General features: G+C 38.6%; 1 long non-coding RNA gene across 2 annotated transcripts; it reads right to left on the bottom strand.

Annotated features, from left to right (window-relative positions):
• Positions 1–1,748: 1,748 nt before the first annotated feature.
• LOC125386880 lies at positions 1,749–3,916 on the bottom strand. Of its 2 annotated transcripts, XR_007227415.1 has the most exons (3): positions 3,832–3,881; positions 3,654–3,746; positions 1,749–3,571 (listed from the first exon to the last, which is right to left on the bottom strand). It is a non-coding gene; the product is annotated as an uncharacterized LOC125386880 (long non-coding RNA). The 2 variants fall into 2 exon arrangements; XR_007227414.1 differs by having other exon boundaries at positions 3,654–3,916.
• Positions 3,917–22,724: the final 18,808 nt, after the last annotated feature.

Genomic DNA, 22,724 nt, shown 5'->3' with positions numbered 1-22,724 from the left:
AATCTTTTGCTTCTAGAAAACATTTTAATGAAGATGATCTTTAATTAAATTTTTAATTAAATAGGAAATGAAAAGCTGATCGATATTTGCAACTTCATATTATACTAATCATTTATTTTATTATTTAAATTTCGCATTTTATCAATTGAGCAAAGCATTTTTTAATTTCTCTCATTTTTACGTTCATCGACTTGATGTTCTGCTCTATCCCTAGAAAGCTTCTCGAAAACTTCGGCTGTAGTTTCTTTCAACATTGCTACTTTAAAAACATTATGTAAGATATGAATAAGACAAAATTGATAAATGATCCAAACTAATTATTAAAGTAATGTAATTATCGTGGAAAACTCTCGAGGAAATTCTAATGAGCCATATGCTCTTGACCCTTTAGGTCATTGAGCTATTAACACGTTGAATGCCACGAGGGTCACCGGTGACCGGCGCATCAAGATTAGTAGAAACACATAATTTGAACAAATGTAAATAGTTATCAATTTTTTATTATTACTATCGTTATTACAATAATGTGATGAAATTAATGCAGTATACAACATTTACAAATAGTTTTATTTATACATGAAATATACATATATTATATGCACCCCTCCGCCGCAGTGGCTGTTGAACGTGGGAAAACCCGCTTTTTCCGTGTTTTACTTTAATGATCAATGATCCTAAGGAACGTTTCGTCTTGAAAGATGTTTGATAGCATTTAAGGGCCTTGACAGCAAAGTAAAAAATGCTAAATATTGTGACTGTTCTTTAGGACTGTTACCGGTCCGAATAAGTATGATCAAGGGATGAATCATGGTTTATGGCAGGACTCCAGACGTTATAACATAGAACAATTATTTAACAAGGCGAACGAACAATATGAGATAATTGATAATCGTAAAAATAAGTGAATCGAGTGACATTGATAATTATCCATCGTAACATATCTCTTGTAGGTTACATTTCAATAAAAACTTCATCGTGGCGCCACGGCCAAAGCTTGTAAATCTAGCGTTGTATTCGACGTGTTAAGAAAGTGTACGTGACCGTCTTGAGTCAACAGTTGTAAAACACGTGTACGTTGTAGTAATACCAAAAACTCTGGTATAAAACGTAAGTGTTGATGGAGAGAAGTGTCAATGATCAGTAGTCAATAGTCGTAGTTAGGGTTATAACTCAGCTGTGACTAGTGGCAGTTGCGAGTAGTCGCTCAGAAGTTGTGGGCTGTTGTAAGTTGTAAATTGAGCTGTGAACTATCAATTTAGTATCACGTTACTACATTAAATTCTAATTAAATAGTTATAATTCTCTATTTTAATCGCAATAAATAAATCTATGTAACAAACAAAGATCACTATAATTCTGATTTCTATAGTAATAATTAAATTATTATCTATTTAGATTGAAAATGGCTTGCCTTTTATACATAAAGTAAAATTTACCTATATTTATTAAATTAATTAAATTTACTTATAAAATTAGTACATTCGAAGCAACAAGAAATTTGTTTAAATGTTCAATCTGTCGACGAAACGTATTTGTTTACAGTCTTTACTCGTAACTATCTCGTTGATATGAGACCGTTTCACGGAAACTATTCGTTCAGCTTCCTAAAGATCTAATGGGGCGAAGAATAAACACGTGATATAATATATAATGTCCTAAACTTTTAAGTTTACATAAAAATGATCGTAAAAATAAACTGCAAGTTTTCCGCCTGTATGAAGTTAGCATCTAGTTTTTTAAATGTCATATTTTTTAAAGTTGTTCCAAATTATTCTACGTTTATTCTACATTGTTCCAAACAAATACAGTAAAAAGTTCTTCTTTGCAACACATACTTACATCACTAGAACAACCCAGAACAAAAATTTGAAGACTGGAACACGGCCAGACAAGCGACATCGACGCAAGAGCAAAAGCAGCTTTACATATGTGTCCAGTTATCATATTTTTGCTCTGGGTTGTTCTAGTGTTGTAAGTAAAGAAGTGTAAGAAAAGACGATTCTTTTATTATACGGTATCATTGCCAAAATGAAGAGAAATGTCCTTAATTTAAGGAATTTCTAATCTAATTAAATAAGTTAGCTAAAAGGATTTTTGTTGTATACTTTTAATTATCGGGCAATGAATGATTATATTTAACGCTAGAACTATCACACCAGTGAAATTGACTGGTTTTACAATTTTATTTTAAAATTCCCTATTCATGTTATATCTTTCTTTCTGCAATGATGTAATGACTCCCGCAACGATTACTAAAAGAATAATATAATTAATTTTATTTCGTTTTCTATGTATTCAAACTGAAAATAATTTTGTATGAAGGCTATATATACAAATACCAGTGAAAATGACTGGTTCTAAAATTTTATAAATGTGTCAACCCCCGTTTAGGAATTATGGTTCCAGATGGATCAATATACCAAAAATGTATTACATAACATGTAATTGCTTCTGTAAGAAAGTAATAAATCAAGAAATATGAAAATATTCTATTATTGCGTATCTTTTAAAGATCAGTCATTTTTCCTGGTTTTGGCAGAAATAGCTTCGTGTTAACTATCGGTAGTTCTAGTGTTAATCGGCGAACGAACGTATCCTTAATGAATGTTTTCACAAACAACGGTAGATATAAAGATTTTATATTTCTAAATAAAATTCTAATATTTATTTATTCCTACGAAATATCCAACGATCACTATTGCTATCTTTAAACTAAATCTACTTCGATGCTATCAAGAATATAATTTTATAATTATAGTAACAAAAACTTATACGCATTATTTTACATATCAGATATTTTGAGGAGGCAGATTTTTTGTTGTTGTTCCAAGTTGCTCTACATTAGTCCAAGATTGTTCCAAACAAATAATGATTTATCACGAAAAAAAGTGATTTTTTACTAGGCCCATTTTCTTGAAAATCGGGCACTTGAAGGTTGTTTTAGATTGTTTTAGTTGTTGTAAACATTGTTCCAAGTTTTAGTTCCAATGTTACGTTTAGTTTCGGACTTAATCGATGAAATTTGTCGAGTGCATGCAATTGAACGCATATCTAGATACGTTGCTAGTTTCAAACAACCATAAGTTTTAGGTTCATCAGCTCAATTTTCAGTCGTATTACTGTCCAAATTTACAAAGCTACATTATATCATCTGCTAATATATATTCATGTTATACTATTTAGAGAAATTGTTCGAGCCTTGAATAATACATTATGGAAATGAATAATACGAATCATACGTTGTTGTTTTGTTAACAATAACAGTGTTCTTGTTAATACTATTAGCAAATAAATAATAAAGATTGAGATATATATCGTATTATTTTTCATTATGTAAATATAAAACTTATTTAAGAAATTACATATAAAAGGACACAGTTCACCGATTTTCATGATTTTGAGATGTGACGAGGTCATCATTCTGGACAACTTTTTTTTATACATATTATCGCTACTTGGCTTTAGTTTCCGAGATATTCGCAGAAAGCTTTAATACAATTAATGTTACGATTACATTTCATTTTGCAGCAGACAGCCTCATTTTTATACAGTCCGACCTAAACTTAACCCACTGGAAAAAGAGATAATCATTTTTAATATTATGTAAATAAAAAAGAAAAATTAATTAGTCGGACAAAATTGTTATACTTTACATAAAATATAAAGTTCAAACCCAATCATCTTGGAAAATGAAACCTCAAACGAAAAAATATTATCCTGCATTGTCTATTCCTTTTTCCATGTCACTGCAAGTACAAATGGCATTACCTACACATAGATCTCGATTCTTATCATCATGCTCTCTCCTGCAAAATATTCAGTGAAACTTACAAAATCTTAACGATCAACATCATCTAATTACATCCGTTTACCAATTGCATTATTAATTACACGATATTCTTTTTTTTTTTTTATTTATTTATTAAAATTCACAATTTGTCCAATTTGGACATTTGGTGGAATTTTTTAACGGTTAAATTAGCATGTTGGTGGCTACCCCCAGCGGGGTACCATCCTCGTGTTTCTTAGGTTATGTCCTTTATAAGGTCTGCTGGGTGCTTCCTTTTTAGTCTTCTGTCCATATTTGTGACTTTGTATGTTTCCGCGGCTAGCCGGTTTATGTGTGTTGCTATTCTTAATTTGTATTTCTCGGAGTATCTGTTGATTTCTTCCTTGACCGTTGGCATTCCCAGGTCCCTTCGTATATCTTCGTTTCTGACGTACCAAGGTCCGTTTACTATTGTCCTGAGGATTTTAGCCTGTATTACCTGTATTTTGTTTATATGGCTCATTGCTGCCGTCCCCCATAGTGGTATTCCGTACGTCCAGATTGGTTTTATGATCGTTTTATATATTTTTAACTTGTTTTCTGTGCTTAGTTTGGATTTTCGGCCTGTTAGCCAATGCATTTGTCTTCTTGTTTTCTGTATTTTTTCTACTATTGATTTGATGTGTAGTTTCCAGGTGAGTTTTTGATCTAAGTGGAGTCCTAGGTATTTGACATGCTTTGTTTGCGTTATATGCGTGCCGTTCAATAGGATGTTTGGTGGTGTCTTTTTCCGTAGCGTGAATGTAATATGGTTGCATTTATTGGGGTTTGCTTTTATTTGTTTTTCTTGTAGCCAATTTTCTATTTTTACGATGTGTTCTTGTAGTATTTTGACTGCCGTTTCTGGGTTAGTATGCCTAACTAGTATAGCTGTGTCGTCCGCGAATGTCAATACTGTGCTGTTGGTAGTTGTTGGTATGTTCGCCGTGTATAATGTGTATAGTATTGGGCCTAGGACGCTTCCTTGTGGTACCCCGGCCTTGATGTCTTTAACTTGAGAATGTGTGTCCTTGATTTTTATTACGAAGGTTCTGCTGCTTAGGTAGGATTTTATTAAGTGGTGTATTTGCTCCGGGAATTGTTTCCTAATTGTTTGTAGTAGACTTTCATGGTTAATTTTATCGAATGCTTTCTCTATGTCTATAAAGAGGGCTGTGCAGTATTCCTTGTTTTCTAGTGCTACTATTATTTCGTTTATAAGCCTGTGCATTTGCTCTATCGTGGAGTGTTTGTTTCTGAAACCAAATTGGTGATCCGGTATTAGTTTTTTTGTCTCTATTATTGGTTTTATGCGGTCGTATATTATCTTTTCCAGTATTTTGGAAAATACTGGGAGCAGTGATATTGGTCTGTAAGATGCAGTTTGGTGCGGGTCTTTGCCTGGTTTATGTAACATTTTGATCTGTGCTAATTTCCATGGTTTGGGGAAGTATTGAATTCTTAGAATTGCGTTGAATATTACTGTTATTAGTCTTATTGCTTTTGGCGGAAGGTTTTTTAAGATTTTACCATTAATTAGGTCGATTCCTGGCGCTTTGTTGTTTTTTGTTTTATCAATTATGTTTCTAATTTCTTGTGCCGATGTTTTAGGTATGGTGTATTCCTTGTCGGCTGTGGTAGCAGTGGTTTGTGGATCCTCCTCCGTATGACTTTTGAGGTTGCTGTTGTTGGTAATGTGTGGTGTGAATGTGTTGTAGAGGTGGTTGGAGAATTCTTCAGCTTGTTCTTCGTTGCTTCTTGCCCATGTGTTATCTGCTTTTCTGATTGCCGGGACGGGTATTATTGGCTTCCTTATTTTTTTCGTGGCTTTCCATAGTGAATAGTTGGTGTTCTCGTGTGTGGAGAGTGTCCGTATGAACTTTGAGAATTCGTTATCGTTGTGCTCCTTTATTTTGTTTTTTATTTCCTTTGCAAGTTTGTTTAAGTGTTTTTTGTTTTCTCGGGTTCTGTATTTTTGCCATTTTGCTTTTGCTTTTCTTTTTTCTTTGATTTTGTCGAGTATTTCTTGCGGGATTGTTATTGTTTGTCTGCTGGTTGGTTCGGGAGTAGTGGTTGTCCTTGCTGCTTCCTGAATAGTTGCTGTCAATGTTGCTACTGCCTGTTCTATGTGTTCAGGAGTTTTTAACGGGATGTTGCAGTTTATTTTGCTTTCTATTATTTCTTTGAAAATTTGCCAATTGGTGGTTTTATTGCATAGTGTTTCTGGTTTGCTATAGTGAATTGGTTTGTTTCTGTATTCAATTATTATGGGTGTATGATCGGAGCTGAGCTCGAGGTTGGGTGTTATTTTTAGTTTATTTGTGTTTAGTCCCCTTGTAACTGCAAAGTCCAGAAGATCTGGTTTTTTGTTCAGGTCAGTCGGCCAATGTGTCGGTGTTCCTGTGGATAATATATTGAGGTTATTATTTCTAATGTATTTTTCCAGTGTTCTACCTCGAGGTGTAATGTTTCTTGATCCCCAGAGCGTGTGCTTTGAGTTGTAGTCTCCCGCTGCGATGTACTTGTCCCCTAGGTCCTGGAAGTATTCTTCCCACATTTGTGTTGTTATTTTGTGTCGCGGAGGCACGTATACTGCTGACAACTGGAAGTAGTTGCTGCTAGTTTGAACTGTAACAGTGGTTGCTTGTAAATATTCTTTGTTAACTTGGCTGTGTAGATAATGTTTGATATCGTTTCTGACTATCACTGCTGTCCCTCCGTGAGCTTTTCCTGAGGGGTGTTTGGTATCATATATGGTGTAGTATGGTATTTTCAAATAGCTTTTTGTAGTGAAGTGTGTTTCTGAGACAAGTAGTATGTCTATATTATTATTGTATATGAATGTTTTAGTTTCGAGGGCCCGTTGTTGTAGGCCGTTTGAGTTCCAGGCTGCTATTTTTAGAGTGTCCGTTTTTATTTTTTGCTTAGCACGTTTGTAATTAGTTGTAGCATGACTGTGATTTGTTGGGTTTGCTGTTTGAGTACTGCATTTTGTTCGCTTATCATTCTGGTTAGCATTTCGGTGTTCTTTATGGATTGTTTGAGCAGTTCTTTGATTTCTGCAGTGTCGTTGTTACTATTGCTGTGGTATTGGTTATGTGTGTGTGTTGGTTGGCTGGTTACTTGAGCATAGCTTAGACCACCAATGGTGTTGGTGCTGATAGGTTTGGTATTTATTGCTTGCTCTGTATTTGGTAATATTTCAGGTTTTGTGCTGTCATGATGGGCTTGTGTGTTAGTGCTTGTCCTGCTTCGTAGGGGCGGGAACAGTTTTCGTTGTAGTTGTTTTCTTACTTCACAGCCTTTATAGCTGGCTGGGTGGTTACCGTTACAGTTGGAGCATTTAACTTTTTCTATTTTTCCTGAATATGGGCAGTGTGCAGTTAAGTGATTTTTTGCGCACTTGACGCAGGCTGGGCTTCTGTTGCAGTAGTTTTTAGTGTGTCCGTATTGTTGACACCGCATGCATTGTGGGATTTCCTTTTTATGTCTGGGTGGCTCCACTTTTACTATTGTGTTTAGTAATTTTTCTATATCGTATATTTGTTTGTTGTTGTTTTTAGGTTCTAGTTCAACTAGGAATAGCGGTAACGGTTGTTTGGTATCGTATTTGTTGATGTTATTAATTGACCTTACCTGGTGTCCGATTTTTGCCAGTTCTTCACTTATTTTTCCGGTATTTGTTTTTGGGTGTAGTCCCCTGATTACTGCTTTGTAGCTTTTGTCGGTTTTGAGTTGAAAAGTGTGATATGCTGCGTTTTTTTCCTTTAGTGATCTTGTAATTTTTCTGAATATTTCTGGGGTGTTGGTTTGCACTTTCACCTAGTCTATTTTTATCTGTTTGATGATATAGTTGTCTTTCCCTGCGATGTTGTTTAGTAGTTCGATGAGGGGGTCAATTATTTTCGCGTCTATGTATATCGGTGGTGGTTTGGGAGTACGGTTTGTCGGACTTTCAGTTGGGTCCGTTGCTGCCTCTTCTGGCAGTGCGCTGAATGGGTTGTGTAGCTTGATATCTTGTAGCCATTGTTTTTTTTCATACGTATCAATATTCCTCGCGCTTGCGAGCGGGGTTACCTTCCGTTTTTTGCTGGAGGTTGCCACCGTCCAGTTTTCTTCCTGGTGTATTGACATGTTTTGCTCCCCGTCGGATTGTGTTGTTTCCATAATATCATCATTTTTCTCTACATATGTAGAGTCTGTAGCTTTATTTATGAAAAATGTTTCACCGGAGTTAATTATTTTTATTGGTGGAATCTGCATGATTCCACGTTTTGTCTATTTTTGGCGTTAACTTTGTCCCTTTCTCTTCTCTCTTGCCGCACTTTCACTGGAGCACTGTTTCGCACGTCCGTTTAGGTCGCCTGCCCAGGCGGAACTGGGATAGTTTCGTGAAAAGAGCCTGCGTGATCCTGGCCACGGTGTTTCGGGACACGTGTTCGATGGGACGAGAAAAGACAAAGAGACGCTAAGGGCAGTGTTAGTTGAGAAGCCGGAGAGAACGAATGCAAAAGGAGTGCAGTGTGAGTTGAGAAGCGAGAGCGTGCGTGTGCAGAAGCCGAAGACTAGAGTTGTAGAGTTGTAGAGTTGCTAGCGTTGTAGAGAGATCGAGTTGTTGGAGTTATAGAGTTGCGAGAGTGATTTGAGTGGAATAAGACTTTTGTGTTTTAGTTCAAGCTGAACATTTATCGTTCTCTGTCCAATTAATCTCTGTTATTTTTATTTATCTTAATAAATAGTATTAGGAGAATTTTACAAATCTAAATTATCCTAATCCTATCCTTTTTTCGCGATACTACGATATGAAACCGACAACAAAAAAATTGAAATACGAAATTCTCAAATTTTTTCCAATATTTTTATATCGCAATAAATGACACGAGAATAACGAAAGTGGAATATGAAGCCATGCGCGCAGCATATTCAACGCGATAAATTTAATCCATTTTAGCTAATGTCCTATTAAAATCGACATCGACAGTGTGTATTTAACGTGAAAATGGTCAGCGGGATGGCAATATACACCGCTTTAAAATACTATATCTTTTAGCCGTTAATAGATCACAACGGGGTCCGAGAAACGCGTAATTAAGAAACTTTTTGCATTGCAGCGCCGTTATAACGCAGGAAAAGTAATATCGAAGTAAAATCTTATCTACTACGAGCTTAGTGGCTTGTAACTCAACGTTGAAACTTTAGGCTCTTGTCGTTTTACTTGACTTATGGCTAGTGAAATATCATATATGTCGGGTTATCGTTAGGATTTCGGGCGCGCGATGATTCTTCGTTAGAATTTGCCATCGTGATGTTTAATAAAGGTTGTATTTACATAAATTAATATTTCCTTACAAAGTTTAGTAAATAATTAGTTTAACGGTTAACTTGTATAACAAACAATAAGTATAACGAATGCTTTTGACAATATTCTTGGGTTCTGTAACGAATCCACGGTCAACGGGAGACTCTTTGTACAATGGAATACATTTTGTAGCGCGCAGACACGTTAACTCAGACGCTGGGTTACTTTCAGACTGACTCCAAGTCGATGACAGAAAACTCTCCAAGGAGATTGCAAAATAAAAGACAGATACAGTCACATATGTCAAATACATATCGATCGGGAATATCAACAAATTCCCAAGCGCCGTAACTAGGCAGTCCCGCGTAAACCAACGTTGCTCCTGATCGAGATTCGATTGTTTATACAGCGTGTCCCTCAATATCGGCATCTCCTCTGTAAGACATTTCGTTCATCCCGTGACCGTGGCTACGTTCGGCGACCAGTTATGTCACCTCGAGCCCAAGTATTGGGGAACTTCCTAAAGAAAGGCCTGATGTCCCTACATCTCCGACATATAAATTAAAACGTATGGTTCCTTTCGAAAACTTTCATTTTCCCATCATAAAAGATACAGCCATGCTAAGTGCTACAAGTAGCAATGGATTTGAAATACAAGACACGAGCAAGAGATAATAAAATCTCATTGATGATAAAAATTTGTATCACACCATTGAATCTATGCACCCTTCGCTTATCGAAGTTCATACAACTTCTCGCTTTCTTAATTCATATAAAATTTCAGTTACCATAATAATTCATAAGGATTCTAGTAAGTATTCTGCTCATAACGTTTGACGGTTACCTGACCTTCTATAAGCGTCACAGAGGGGTGTACACAGAGGGGTGTACATGGGAAGGGAAAAAATTACGTGTTTATCTCGTATTGTGGCTTTTATTCAACTCAAAATTGCCAAATTATACGCGGTCGCCGGTTTTAGCTTAGCTGTGCCGTTTGCAGGTACGCGTAATTAAGATAATTAGTAGGGATAATCTCGGGTCTAATAGCACGACGTGCTTGACGAAGGTTAGAAAAGCAGGCTGGTCATAATTAAAACGCACTGCCTCGACACCACTTGAATCCAGGTCTACGCTGTTCACGCACTTCTGCTGCTCGACAAGCTCGCCTAGCAACTCCGTGAAAGCTTCTCTCCCCTTTTCCTTCTATCTTACAAAAAAGGTTTTTACCGTAGTCGAACGAAACTCGTCGCAGCTGAACGTTCTCAAAAACCGATCTTCCGTTTTCCTGCAAACCTTCCACTCGTACGTACGTTTGCCAGTTAATCTACCATTTCGCTCAAGCGTTTCAAGGCTCGAATCTTTCGCTTGTGGATTTCCTTGGAACGAAAAAATGTTATCACTCGAATGAGTGGCTCTTTCCTTGAATCTTAACTTTGTTACGCGATATCTAATAAAAAAGAAAAAAGATGCGGCGACTCACGAGTTATCTTACATTGTAGAGATTAATCTTATTTACGTTAGATTAAGCTTTATCTGTTATAGTATAACTATTAATCACAAGCTTGCTATAGAATAACAAATATTTTTATCAATTAGCTTAACTGCAAAAATCTGACGAGATGTTTTGTTTGTACATTTACTATCTTAGTCGAGGATTTACAATAAACGGTGGTCAATATAAAAAAAATGGCTATAAAAATGATTAAACGATTGCTTGAATGTACTGATAGTATCAATCGATAAATCACGTTAAAAGCGTCTGTAAAAATGTAACCTTTTGTCTGGCCAAGAACAGAAAATTATCATGACGCATTTGTCACTATGCACAGAAGTATCGAGAAAGATCAATTTCTTTTCTTTCGAAGAACAAAAACAAGAAAACTTTCCATCTAATCTAGCATAACAGATAATTCCATTTCAAGTTACAAATCAATAAAGTTTAATCATGGAATTACCAGAACTTTCTCTCGTAGATAGTCTTCGATCGAATCTTAATTAATTTCGTTATCCGATTAGTAAATTTATCGGAAGCATCGTTGAACGTAAGCTGTCAGGATCGTGATCCGGTGAGCTATGACGTCCGTCTGATGTCACGATCGAGCTTACAATTACTATTGTAGCGTAAAATGGCCGGATTCCAAACTGTTGGGGGCTCGCATTCCAACAGTAGGTGCGTCAAACGGAATTTACCGTCTATCCGTTAGATTGACGAACATCAAGGCAATGTTAATGTCGATTAGAGAGAACAAAGCAGTTCGAAGCAAGGGCAATTACGTCGGCTACCGATTCTGGCTCCGGTTAGGTCGTTGGCATCGTCCTCGGAAGATGCTCGATGCTCGGTTCATTCGGGTAGAAAGCGAAAACCGAAAATGGTTAACGAGGCGTGCTCGATTTGAACTGTTCTACGCTACTCCAAGCTGTTGATTGCGAAGCAGCGCATACCGAGAAACGTTTGTTAACAGCCAGCCAAAAGTGGATCGTTAGCAATTATATTTTCTTCCTGTCGACTCGAAATCAAAGCCTTTACTTTTGCTTCCTCGTTCGACTCTAATTTAATCTCTTCCTCTCGGTCTTTCGCATTTAGCTCTTTCATTTGTCTCACTTCGCCTCTAAAATAAGAGACAAATGCTAGGAGTTGATTTCGTTACGAATATAGACGAAAATTATCAGAAGTAATGTAGATTATTCGAAATCGTTTGCCTTCTATGCAATGCGCGTTTCTCGTCGGTTTTCGATAAAATCTGAGGTGTATGGTAGCGATTTAGGTTTAAAAACACAAGAGTATATTTAACTATGTAGTTTATTAAAATATACCCTACGTGTACACTAGTCGTATAATACACTTGTTGTCTTGATTCGTGATTACGAATAGATCGGCGTAAAGAAGTATCGGCTTAGCTGCTACTGCTCGTGTCACTCGATAACAAAGAATGCCTCGCTACCCTGTTCGCTATATTTATATGCGTCGGAGTTGACAAAAGGCGTTGGGATTTGAATTTTGATGATGTTCTCGAAAAATCCCAACGGACGCTGAACTCTCGACCTTGTTTACGAATTTTGACTTTTCGGGTAGTCGACGCGAGGGCATATGATCACGACAAAAACGACGGATTTTGATTAACCTTCGTTAACCGCCTAAGGTTGTCGGATCTATAATAAACTCATCTTTCAGTAAACACGATTTTTTGCGTAGCGGGTTCACTGGACGGAAACCGTTATGAATTTTACCGACGAGTGCTGCTACAAATCGTACAATCGTTTGCCACGCTTGCGTCGTTAGACAGCGATTCTAATAAAGGAATTCGCGAGTTAGTGTTCTAATTAGACGCTATCATCGTTGGAACGCTACCGGCAACCTGTAGCAAATGGCGACGCTTAGCCAGCCTCCAGTGTACGAATCGAGATACTAACTGCAATTGTCGTCTTGTTATTACGAAAATATCTTTCACGAACACGGCATAGTTTCAAATGCAGTAATACGTGCACCCACGTAGTTTCAATTTCGCGTGCCGTTTTCAACCGCCACTGGGAATACGAGCAAGTTCCAACCTCGATACTCTCATTCTCTGGTCCACATACCTCAAACACTTGTGTTTCGTTCGATTTCCACCGAGCCACGATTACGTACATAGCGCTTAAATTACGGAAAAATCGCAGGAAATGTGCGTGATAATTCCACTTTCGCACACTTTTCTCATTGTAATACTAACATCTGAAAAGAAGCGTTTAGTGTATTATAGTTGTGAGGTGGTTTATTAGACGTGTTGGGTTATTAAAGAGACGAGTGATAAAATTGTAATAGTCAGTGTATATTAACACTAGGTTTACGGGCGTTTCGTATATACCTATCTCTACGGGATCCGTCAAATTGACGGGTAAACGAAAATACGAATTTTTCTTTAAAATATCGATTTATTCAAATTAAATCTGAAAGGAACAATATTAGGCTTCACGTTTAAATAAATTATTAATAAATAAAAAGTCTTTTTTTTAAATTATCACTAAAAAAATAACAATAATATTAACACTAGGTTTACGGGACCCACCAATTTGACGGATTTCGAATTTCAATATGAAATATCTCAAAAACCATAGCATTAATTTTAACCATTTTGCATCGTAAATTAATCATTTCATCTAAAGAATTTATGCACAAAATTATTTTTTCCTAGGCTTTCTAATTTTTGAAATCTGTATGTAGTATACCTACCTCTACGGGACCCGTCAAATAGACGGGTAAACGAAAATACGCATTTTTCATTAAAAAATCGATTTATTCAAATTGAGTCTTAAAGTCTTAACAATATTAGGCTTCACGTTTAAATAAATTATTAATAAATAAAAAGTCTTCTTTTTTAAATTATCACTAAAAAAAATAACAGTAACGTTAACGGTACAGGGTAATCATATCTATTGAGCACATTTTTTTGCAAATATACTGAATGTTGTTTGTGCATTTTCCGCATACGATCTTTTTGCAATATAAACAATAATTATTACTTCTATTTTTTTTTTTTTGCAATAATCCACTTGGCAACTTTTTCGCACTTCTGACGTTGAAGGTGACAGAAATGAAGCGTCTGATCTTTGGCAAATGTTGTCCTTGTTTTCTCCAGTTAATTCCTCGGCTAAACAAAAAATGAATTCCTCTCTGGATATTTTAGATCTGGTACACTCTTTATATAGTATCCACGCGTTTATCGCTACCAAATGCAAAATATTGAAAAAGACTTGAAGGGGCCATCGGAAACTCCCTGCTTTCATACTATATTTGCGTGCCATTTGGTCAACACCATACTTTGTTTTATTGTAAAAAGCAATGGTTTCTGGAACACGTTTATAATTATCTTCTATTCGTACACCTGTATGTTTGGTGCTTAGAAGGAGGACTTGTCCTAGTCTCTACTCGTCAAGTGGATCAGCCAGCGTCCAACGATACACGCGCGTACAGGTTTAACGGTAACAATTGATGTCGATGGGATCGATCGATCGATGGATCGCCGGCAGGATAATTACGGAGATTGGACGCGATGAAAATAGCAGCAGAAAATAGTCGACTGCCAGAGAACAACGCTCGTTTCATTCTCAGCTTTTGATGTTTGCAGCTGGTCGACTCGATAGCTTGGCCATGAATTATTCGCAATTTTTTAATGGTACAACTTGGCCGTCGATAACGTATCGCCCACTCGATCGGTGAGCGATACAGCAGTTAATATTCCGTTACCGTTCCCTTTTCTCGATCGAGTTAAATTACTGAACATTACTCTTCAACTTGATCAGCCAATGGCTCGTGAAGTACAATAAAACTTTTCAATTTCTAAGTTGCAGAGGATATGCGTCAACCGGCACGCGTAATTCTGAAACGAGAAGGGTGAATTTGAATTATGCGCAGATATAAATACAGCGCGTGGCTCGGCTCAATAAACTTCTTTTCTTTATAGTTACATTTTTCTTGTTTGCATATTAAATAACGCACGACTTGGCCACGCGCTAATCTCCACTTACACCGGTAGAATTCTTAATGATCGTGTGTCGGCTTCTGTCGGTGGGATTGCACGTATTTCGAGCATGAGGGTCGCGCGACTCTAAAGCGTTATTTATGCAAGTGGTAAAAAGCTAGGTGGGAGCGAATCACTAACGAGAATTTTTTCAATTAAAAGTACCTTTAAGTTGGAACTTTGAATTGCGAGAGCTTTAGCCCTGTTGCGATAACGAAGAATTCATTCATCACGAAAATAGAATAATTTTTATCAAGGTAAATCGTGCTTTGCATCCCTCCAAGTTTCAATTCAATGGGATTTTCGACTCGTGTGAACTTCCTCTTATTTCAGCCCTTGAAATTTGTTCCTTCTTCTCTGAGTTCTCGTTGAAGTTTCACTTGAACGCGACATTGATCGCGTCAGGATCTTACCGATAAAAAGTTCTGTCGACGCTACTTCCGGCAGGGCTACTTTAAAAGTAAACAAAATGTACACGCTACCCTCTTATTCCATGTTCCAAGTTTGCCACAAGAGTCACAATCGCGTAAGCGATATTTTTATCCTCGCAAAGAATTGAGATCTCGACGTAGAAGTCCTTGAACACTTACCCTTTTTGATCAGGATGTGATTAGACTATGAGTTTATGCAAGACAAGATTTCCGATTATTTTATTCTTTATGATTATTTTATTTTTTATTTTACGATTAAATCGAGTTTCACAACTTCGTATGCAATTAGGAAATTATCGTTAGTAATTGTCGAAACTCGTGGAATTATTTCTAACCAGAATTCGTATCATGGATATTGCACAGTTTTTTTTTTTTTTTTTTAGAATATTTATACCTTTATCGTGTGGTGCTACGCAATATCCACCACTCAGTCGACCTAGACGAACTAAAGTTCGAACTTCAAACACTTGGCCACGAGGTAACCAACATCAGCAACATTAGACATAGAGTCACAAAAAATCCCCTATCGCTATTTTTCGTAGATTTAAAACAAAAAGGAAATAACAAAGAAATCTACAACGTCAACCGGCTGATGAACTCCAGAGTTAAGTTCGAGCCACCTCTTGTAAAGAAAGAAATAGTACAATGCAAAAGGTGCCAAAGGTACGGCCACACGCAGAAATACTGCAATCATAACTTCCGGTGCGTAAAATGTGCAGGTAGTCACCCCACTGATCAATGCACTAAATCCCCTGAAACCCCAGCGAATTGCATCCACTGTCCAGGAGAGCATCCTGCGATCTACAAAGGATGCTCAGCCTATAAAACGCTACATAATATTAAGTATCCAAAACTGAGACCCAAGGAGATAACCATACAAGAACCTAGACCCAAAAAACTCACCACACCATCAATATACTATGCGCAGGCAACACAAGGAAACGTAAACAACTCGAAAACCCACAGTGAACACACAGAAAATAGTGCTCCCACCCCACAAAACACAGACAACTTCACCAGACTCGAAAAACTTATCGAGAAGCAAACTGAGCAAATTAAAAACTTGCTGTCACTACTTACACTCTTCATGGATAAATTCATACGCACAGGAGCAAAATAAAACCAATGCGAATAGCTCTGTGGAACGCCAACGGTCTAGCTCAGCACAAATTTGAACTAGAACTATTCTTAAAACAACAGCAAATCGATGTATTGCTCATATCCGAAACCCACTTCACCGACAAAAACTACCTCAAAATACACAGCTATACACTTCTACAAAATACAACTCCTACAAAATACAACTTCTACCACACCCAACACCCCAGTGGAAAGGCACACGGCGGAACCGGAATCATCATCAAATCCAGCATTAAGCACTACGAGCTTCCATCATTCCAGAAAGACTACCTTCAAGCCACAAGCGTAGCAATAGAAGACCGCCATGGTACAATCACCACCTCAGCAGTATACTACCCTCCCAGACACTCGATTGCTAAAAACCATAAAAAACTACAATAATGGCCATTTTCACAAATATCTCGCCAGCTTGTCCCCCACAACCGACTCTAACTACTCTCTATGGAAGGCCTCCAGGAAACTCACGCGCTCCCCACAAATAATACCTCCAATCCGCCGCCCGCAGGGTGGATGGGCGCGTAGCCCTATAGAAAAAGCCAACCTATTTGCCAAACACTTGACTGAAGTATTCCAACCCCATTCCTCCATAGCCGCAGCGGATGTCACCGAATACCTGCACACTCCCTTCCAAATGTCCCCTCCTATTCAACCCTTCACTTCTGCAGAGATCATAGAAGCAATCAGTCGCCTAAACCCCAAGAAAGCAGCAGGTCACGACCTAATAGGAAATAAAGCAATCAAGGAACTTCCCATAAAAGGGCTTGCACTTATCGCATCAATCTTTAACGCTATCCTCCGCCTTGAACACTTTCCTAAGGCGTGGAAAATCTCACTGATCACCCTCATCCCTAAACCCGGTAAACCAATATATGAAACCAGCTTCTACCGCCCAATTAGTCTTTTACCTACCCTGTCTAAACTATTCGAGAGGATGCTCACGAATCGCCTCCTTTCACTCCTAGAAGAATTGAAAACACTCCCAGATCACTAATTCGGCTTCCGAAAACAACATTCAACAGTAGAGCAAATCCACCGCATAACCCACATGATCAGCCAAACCCTTGAAAAGAAAAAATACTGCTCAGCGGTATTCCTAGACACCCAACAGGCATTCGATGAAGTATGGCATGAAGGGCTACTCTACAAGCTTAAAAAAATGCTACCCCACCCATACTACTCCATCTTAAAATCCTACCTAACCAACAGACAATTCATAGTTAAATGCCTAGACGCCACTTCCGCAACATTACCAATAGAATCCGGCATATCACAAGGTAGTGTCCTCGGACCCCTACTGTTCTCCATCTACACTGCCGACTTACCCATATCAAACGAGGTAACAATAGCAACATTTGCCGACGACACAGCACTATTAGCTACCCACGCAGACCCGGCAATTGCCTCATCCACTCTCCAGCGAAGTCTCGACTACATGGAAAAGTGGTTCCAAAAATGGGGCTTTAAAATAAACGAAAAAAAATCCTCTCATGTAACCTTCACGCTGCGAAAACAAACCTGCCCCCAGGTCACCATTAACAACACAATAATCCCATGCAAGGACTCCGTAAGACACCTGGGCATGACCCTGGTCAGGAGGCTAACTTGGAAAAAACATATCCCAGAAAAAACAACGCAACTAAAGGAAAAACTAAGAAAATTCTATTGGCTCACGGGCCGACGCTCCAAACTAAACATACAGAACAAAATAACCCTCTACAAGGCCGTAATAAAACCTGCCTGGACCTACGGAATCCAACTATGGGGAACAGCAAGTAACTCCAACATTGAAATACTCCAACGCTTCCAATCGAAAACGCTAAGATCCCTATTAAATGCACCCTGGTACGTTACCAACGAGACAATCCACCGTGACTTCAAGATACCTACAATCAAAGATGAAATACACAAGTCCAGAAGCAAATATCAGTTCCGCCTGGGCAGGCGACCTAAACGGACGTGCGAAACAGTGCTCCAGTGAAAGTGCGGCAAGAGAGAAGAGAAAGGGACAAAGTTTTTTTTTTTTTTTTTTATTTATTTATTAAAATTCACAATTTGTCCAATTTGGACATTTGGTGGAATTTTTTAACGGTTAAATTAGCATGTTGGTGGCTACCCCCAGCGGGGTACCATCCTCGTGTTTCTTAGGTTATGTCCTTTATAAGGTCTGCTGGGTGCTTCCTTTTTAGTCTTCTGTCCATATTTGTGATTTTGTATGTTTCCGCAGCTAGCCGGTTTATGTGTGTTGCTATTCTTAATTTGTATTTCTCGGAGTATCTGTTGATTTCTTCCTTGACCGTTGGCATTCCCAGGTCCCTTCGTATATCTTCGTTTCTGACGTACCAAGGTCCGTTTACTATTGTCCTGAGGATTTTAGCCTGTATTACCTGTATTTTGTTTATATGGCTCATTGCTGCCGTCCCCCATAGTGGTATTCCGTACGTCCAGATTGGTTTTATGATCGTTTTATATATTTTTAACTTGTTTTCTGTGCTTAGTTTGGATTTTCGGCTTGTTAGCCAATGCATTTGTCTTCTTGTTTTCTGTATTTTTTCTACTATTGATTTGATGTGTAGTTTCCAGCTGAGTTTTTGATCTAAGTGGAGCCCTAGGTATTTGACATGCTTTGTTTGCGTTATATGTGTGCCGTTCAATAGGATGTTTGGTGGTGTCTTTTTCCGTAGCGTGAATGTAATATGGTTGCATTTATTGGGGTTTGCTTTTATTTGTTTTTCTTGTAGCCAATTTTCTATTTTGACGATGTGTTCTTGTAGTATTTTGACTGCCGTTTCTGGGTTAGTATGCCTGACTAGTATTGCTGTGTCGTCCGCGAATGTCAATACTGTGCTGTTGGTAGTTGTTGGTATGTTCGCCGTGTATAATGTGTATAGTATTGGGCCTAGGACGCTTCCTTGTGGTACCCCGGCCTTGATGTCTTTAACTTGAGAATGTGTGTCCTTGATTTTTATTACGAAGGTTCTGCAGCTTAGGTAGGATTTTATTAGGTGGTGTATTTGCTCCGGGAATTGTTTCCTAATTGTTTGTAGTAGACTTTCATGGTTAATTTTATCGAATGCTTTCTCTATGTCTATAAAGAGGGCTGTGCAGTATTCCTTGTTTTCTAGTGCTACTATTATTTCGTTTATAAGCCTGTGCATTTGCTCTATCGTGGAGTGTTTGTTTCTGAAACCAAATTGGTGATCCGGTATTAGTTTTTTTGTCTCTATTATTGGTTTTATGCGGTCGTATATTATCTTTTCCAGTATTTTGGAAAATACTGGGAGCAGTGATATTGGTCTATAAGATGCAGTTTGGTGCGGGTCTTTGCCTGGTTTATGTAACATTTTGATCTGTGCTAATTTCCATGGTTTGGGGAAGTACTGAATTCTTAGAATTGCATTGAATATTATTGTCATTAGTCTTATTGCTTTTGGCGGAAGGTTTTTCAAGATTTTACCATTGATAAGGTCGATTCCTGGCGCTTTGTTGTTTTTTGTTTTATCAATTATGTTTCTAATTTCTTGTGCCGATGTTTCAGGTATGGTGTATTCCTTGTCGGCTGTGGTAGCAGTGGTTTGTGGATCCTCCTCCGTATGACTTTTGAGGTTGCTGTTGATGATAATGTGTGGTGTGAATGTGTTGCAGAGGTGTTTGGAGAATTCTTCAGCTTGTTCTTCGTTGCTTCTTGCCCATGTGTTATCTGCTTTTCTGATTGCCGGGACGGGTATTATTGGCTTCCTTATTTTTTTCGTGGCTTTCCATAGTGAATAGTTGGTGTTCTCGTGTGTGGAGAGTGTCCCTATGAACTTTGCGAATTCGTTATCGTTGTGCTCCTTTATTTTGTATTTTATTTCCTTTGCAAGTTTGTTTAAGTGTTTTTTGTTTTCTTGGGTTCTGTATTTTTGCCATTTTGCTTTTGCTTTTCTTTTTTCTTTGATTTTGTCGAGTATTTCTTGCGGGATTGTTATTGTTTGTCTGCTGGTTGGTTCAGGAGTAGTGGTTGTCCTTACTGCTTCCTGAATAGTTGCTGTCAATGTTGCTACTGCCTGTTCTACGTGTTCAGGAGTTTTTAACGGGATGTTGCAGTTTCTTTTGCTTTCTATTATTTCTTTGAAAGTTTGCCATTTGGTGGTTTTATTGCATAGTGTTTCTGGTTTGCCATAGTGAATTGGTTTGTTTCTGTATTCAATTATTATGGGTGTATGATCGGAGCTGAGCTCGAGGTTGGGTGTTATTTTTAGTTTATTTGTGTTTAGTCCCCTTGTAACTGCAAAGTCCAGAAGATCTGGTTTTTTGTTCAGGTCAGTCGGCCAATGTGTCGGTGTTCCTGTGGATAATATATTGAGGTTATTATTTCTAATGTATTTTTCCAGTGTTCTACCTCGAGGTGTAATGTTTCTTGACCACCAAAGCGTGTGCTCTGAGTTGTAGTCTCCCGCTGCGATGTACTTGTCCCCTAGGTCCTGGAAGTATTCTTCCCACATTTGTGTTGTTATTTTGTGTCGCGGAGGCACATATACTGCTGACAACTGGAAGTAGTTGCTGCTAGTTTGAACTGTAACAGTGGTTGCTTGTAAATATTCTTTATTAACTTGGCTGTTACGCCACGAGGCTTAACACAGGCTGTATTTTCTAACCGTCACTCGCGGCCCTACAATGTCTCAGTCAGATCGTCTTATCTGACCGCCGGATCACATACAATGTGTCGACGAGCGTGTCACGTAAAATAAAAAGCAGGAGGCTCGAACGAAAAGAAAAAATTAAAATAACAAAAAAAACAAGAGAATTTATTTCTGAATTTACACTGACTGCGATTTTGTTCTGAGCTCCAGCCGTGACTTTCCAAGACTGAAGCTCTTACAATTTGACTCTCGGTAACATCTGTTTCTTCTTTGTTTGTCATCCCTCAATATCCCCACTACCCTGTAGGCGTACGTGACCGTTGTCACACTTCTAGGACATTCGGTGGAAGGACCGTTAGGATACAGATGACTCATTAGGCACTTCGGCGATATACATTATCGCCAAGGCCGCCACATTTCTATCTCCATCATCGGTCCATCGGATTTGAAGTATGCCGGTCGTGACAAGCGCATAGCTGTCGCCAAGCAGCGAGTTCTCGAAACGTCGAATTTGGTCCGTTACGTTTTCCACGCAAGAACAGACATACGTGATCATAGGCGCGAACGGTGGCGTGACCTAAGTATAGTGGGGGTCGTCTTAAAGATGAGACAAAGAAATCATCCAAAGTCGATCAGTTCCTTGTGACGCGTCGAATGTTACACATTGAGCCAAACATTCGCTTATTCTATTAAGTATCATATCGTGCTACGTCCACCAAGAGACTAAGCTCAATTGTAAGAGCCTTGCTCTATATTGTATACATCTATATTATCTGCGTGCGATAAGGTTGTTAATTGTTGATATCTTTTCAATCGTGTAGACTAATTGTTGGAAATATACATTATTATAATTCTGTGACTCTCAGTGTTATACCGCATCAACCACCCCGATTATCCTAACCGAAATACGGGGATCGAACTATTCGTGGTGTCGATTATTCTAATCGTAACGGGAATTTACGACTCTCGTTGACGCGTATTCTAACGACCGCGTCTCCCCGCAATAGCTCGAATTTTACATGGTCCTTCGAGCCGGATTCAGTGTCAAGTGAAGAGTGCACGCCAGTGACACCCACTACAATACAGTGCCACGTGAATCCAACACAACCAGCAGCGGAAGCGTTACCACCCCAGCGAGGTCAGTAACGTTAAGGGTCGGCACATTTGAAGAGGTATAATTCGGTGGTTGAAACGCAACCACACATCCTCCTACCGCAAGGTGGACAATCGCCAACAGAAGTAAGTCCAAACGATTTCACTATCAATTACATAAAAAATAATGGCAACCGGAGACGAGCTCGCCAACTTGCGTCGTCGCCGGGGCTACTGTAGCGCCCAGTTTACACGCCTCGCAAAAAAACTGGAAGACATCGAACAATCAGGCTGTCCGGACGAGATCGACTTGCTTCAAATTAAAGAACGTCTAGAAACCTTCGAGAAGGAAATCCGTGCATTACAACACCAGATCGTAACTTTAGACGAGGGAGAGATCGCGGGCGGCAGTGAGCTAGCGGAAGAATACGAAAGGCTGCAACGCCGAGTAGCCAAACAATTAATCAATACACGACGAAGTACGCCGTCACAGTCGACAAGCGGCGAATCAGCCGTCGGCCGCGAGTCCGCGTCGCTCAAACTACCGGAGGTTCGCATACCTACATTTGATGGCGCCCTCGAAGATTGGCAGTCGTTTCACGATGCCTTCTCATCAGCGATAGATAGAAATGAAAATTTAGCACCGGTTCAGAAATTTCATCATCTCCGAACAGCCCTGACTGGCTGGGCCGCGCGAAGCATACAGTCATTACCCATCACCGACGCAAATTACGCAATCGCCATGGACGCTCTTAGGGAAAAATTCGACTGCCACCGTCAGATCTGCATGCGTCACTGGGATTTGCTTTTCGACTATCCCAAAATAACTAAAGAAAC

Source organism: Bombus terrestris, chromosome 18 (assembly GCF_910591885.1).
Source record: "Bombus terrestris chromosome 18, iyBomTerr1.2, whole genome shotgun sequence".
Classification (NCBI taxonomy): Eukaryota; Metazoa; Arthropoda; class Insecta; order Hymenoptera; family Apidae; genus Bombus; species Bombus terrestris.
The sequence above is the reverse complement of the archived record's forward strand: the minus strand, read 5'-3'. Positions and strand labels throughout refer to the sequence as shown.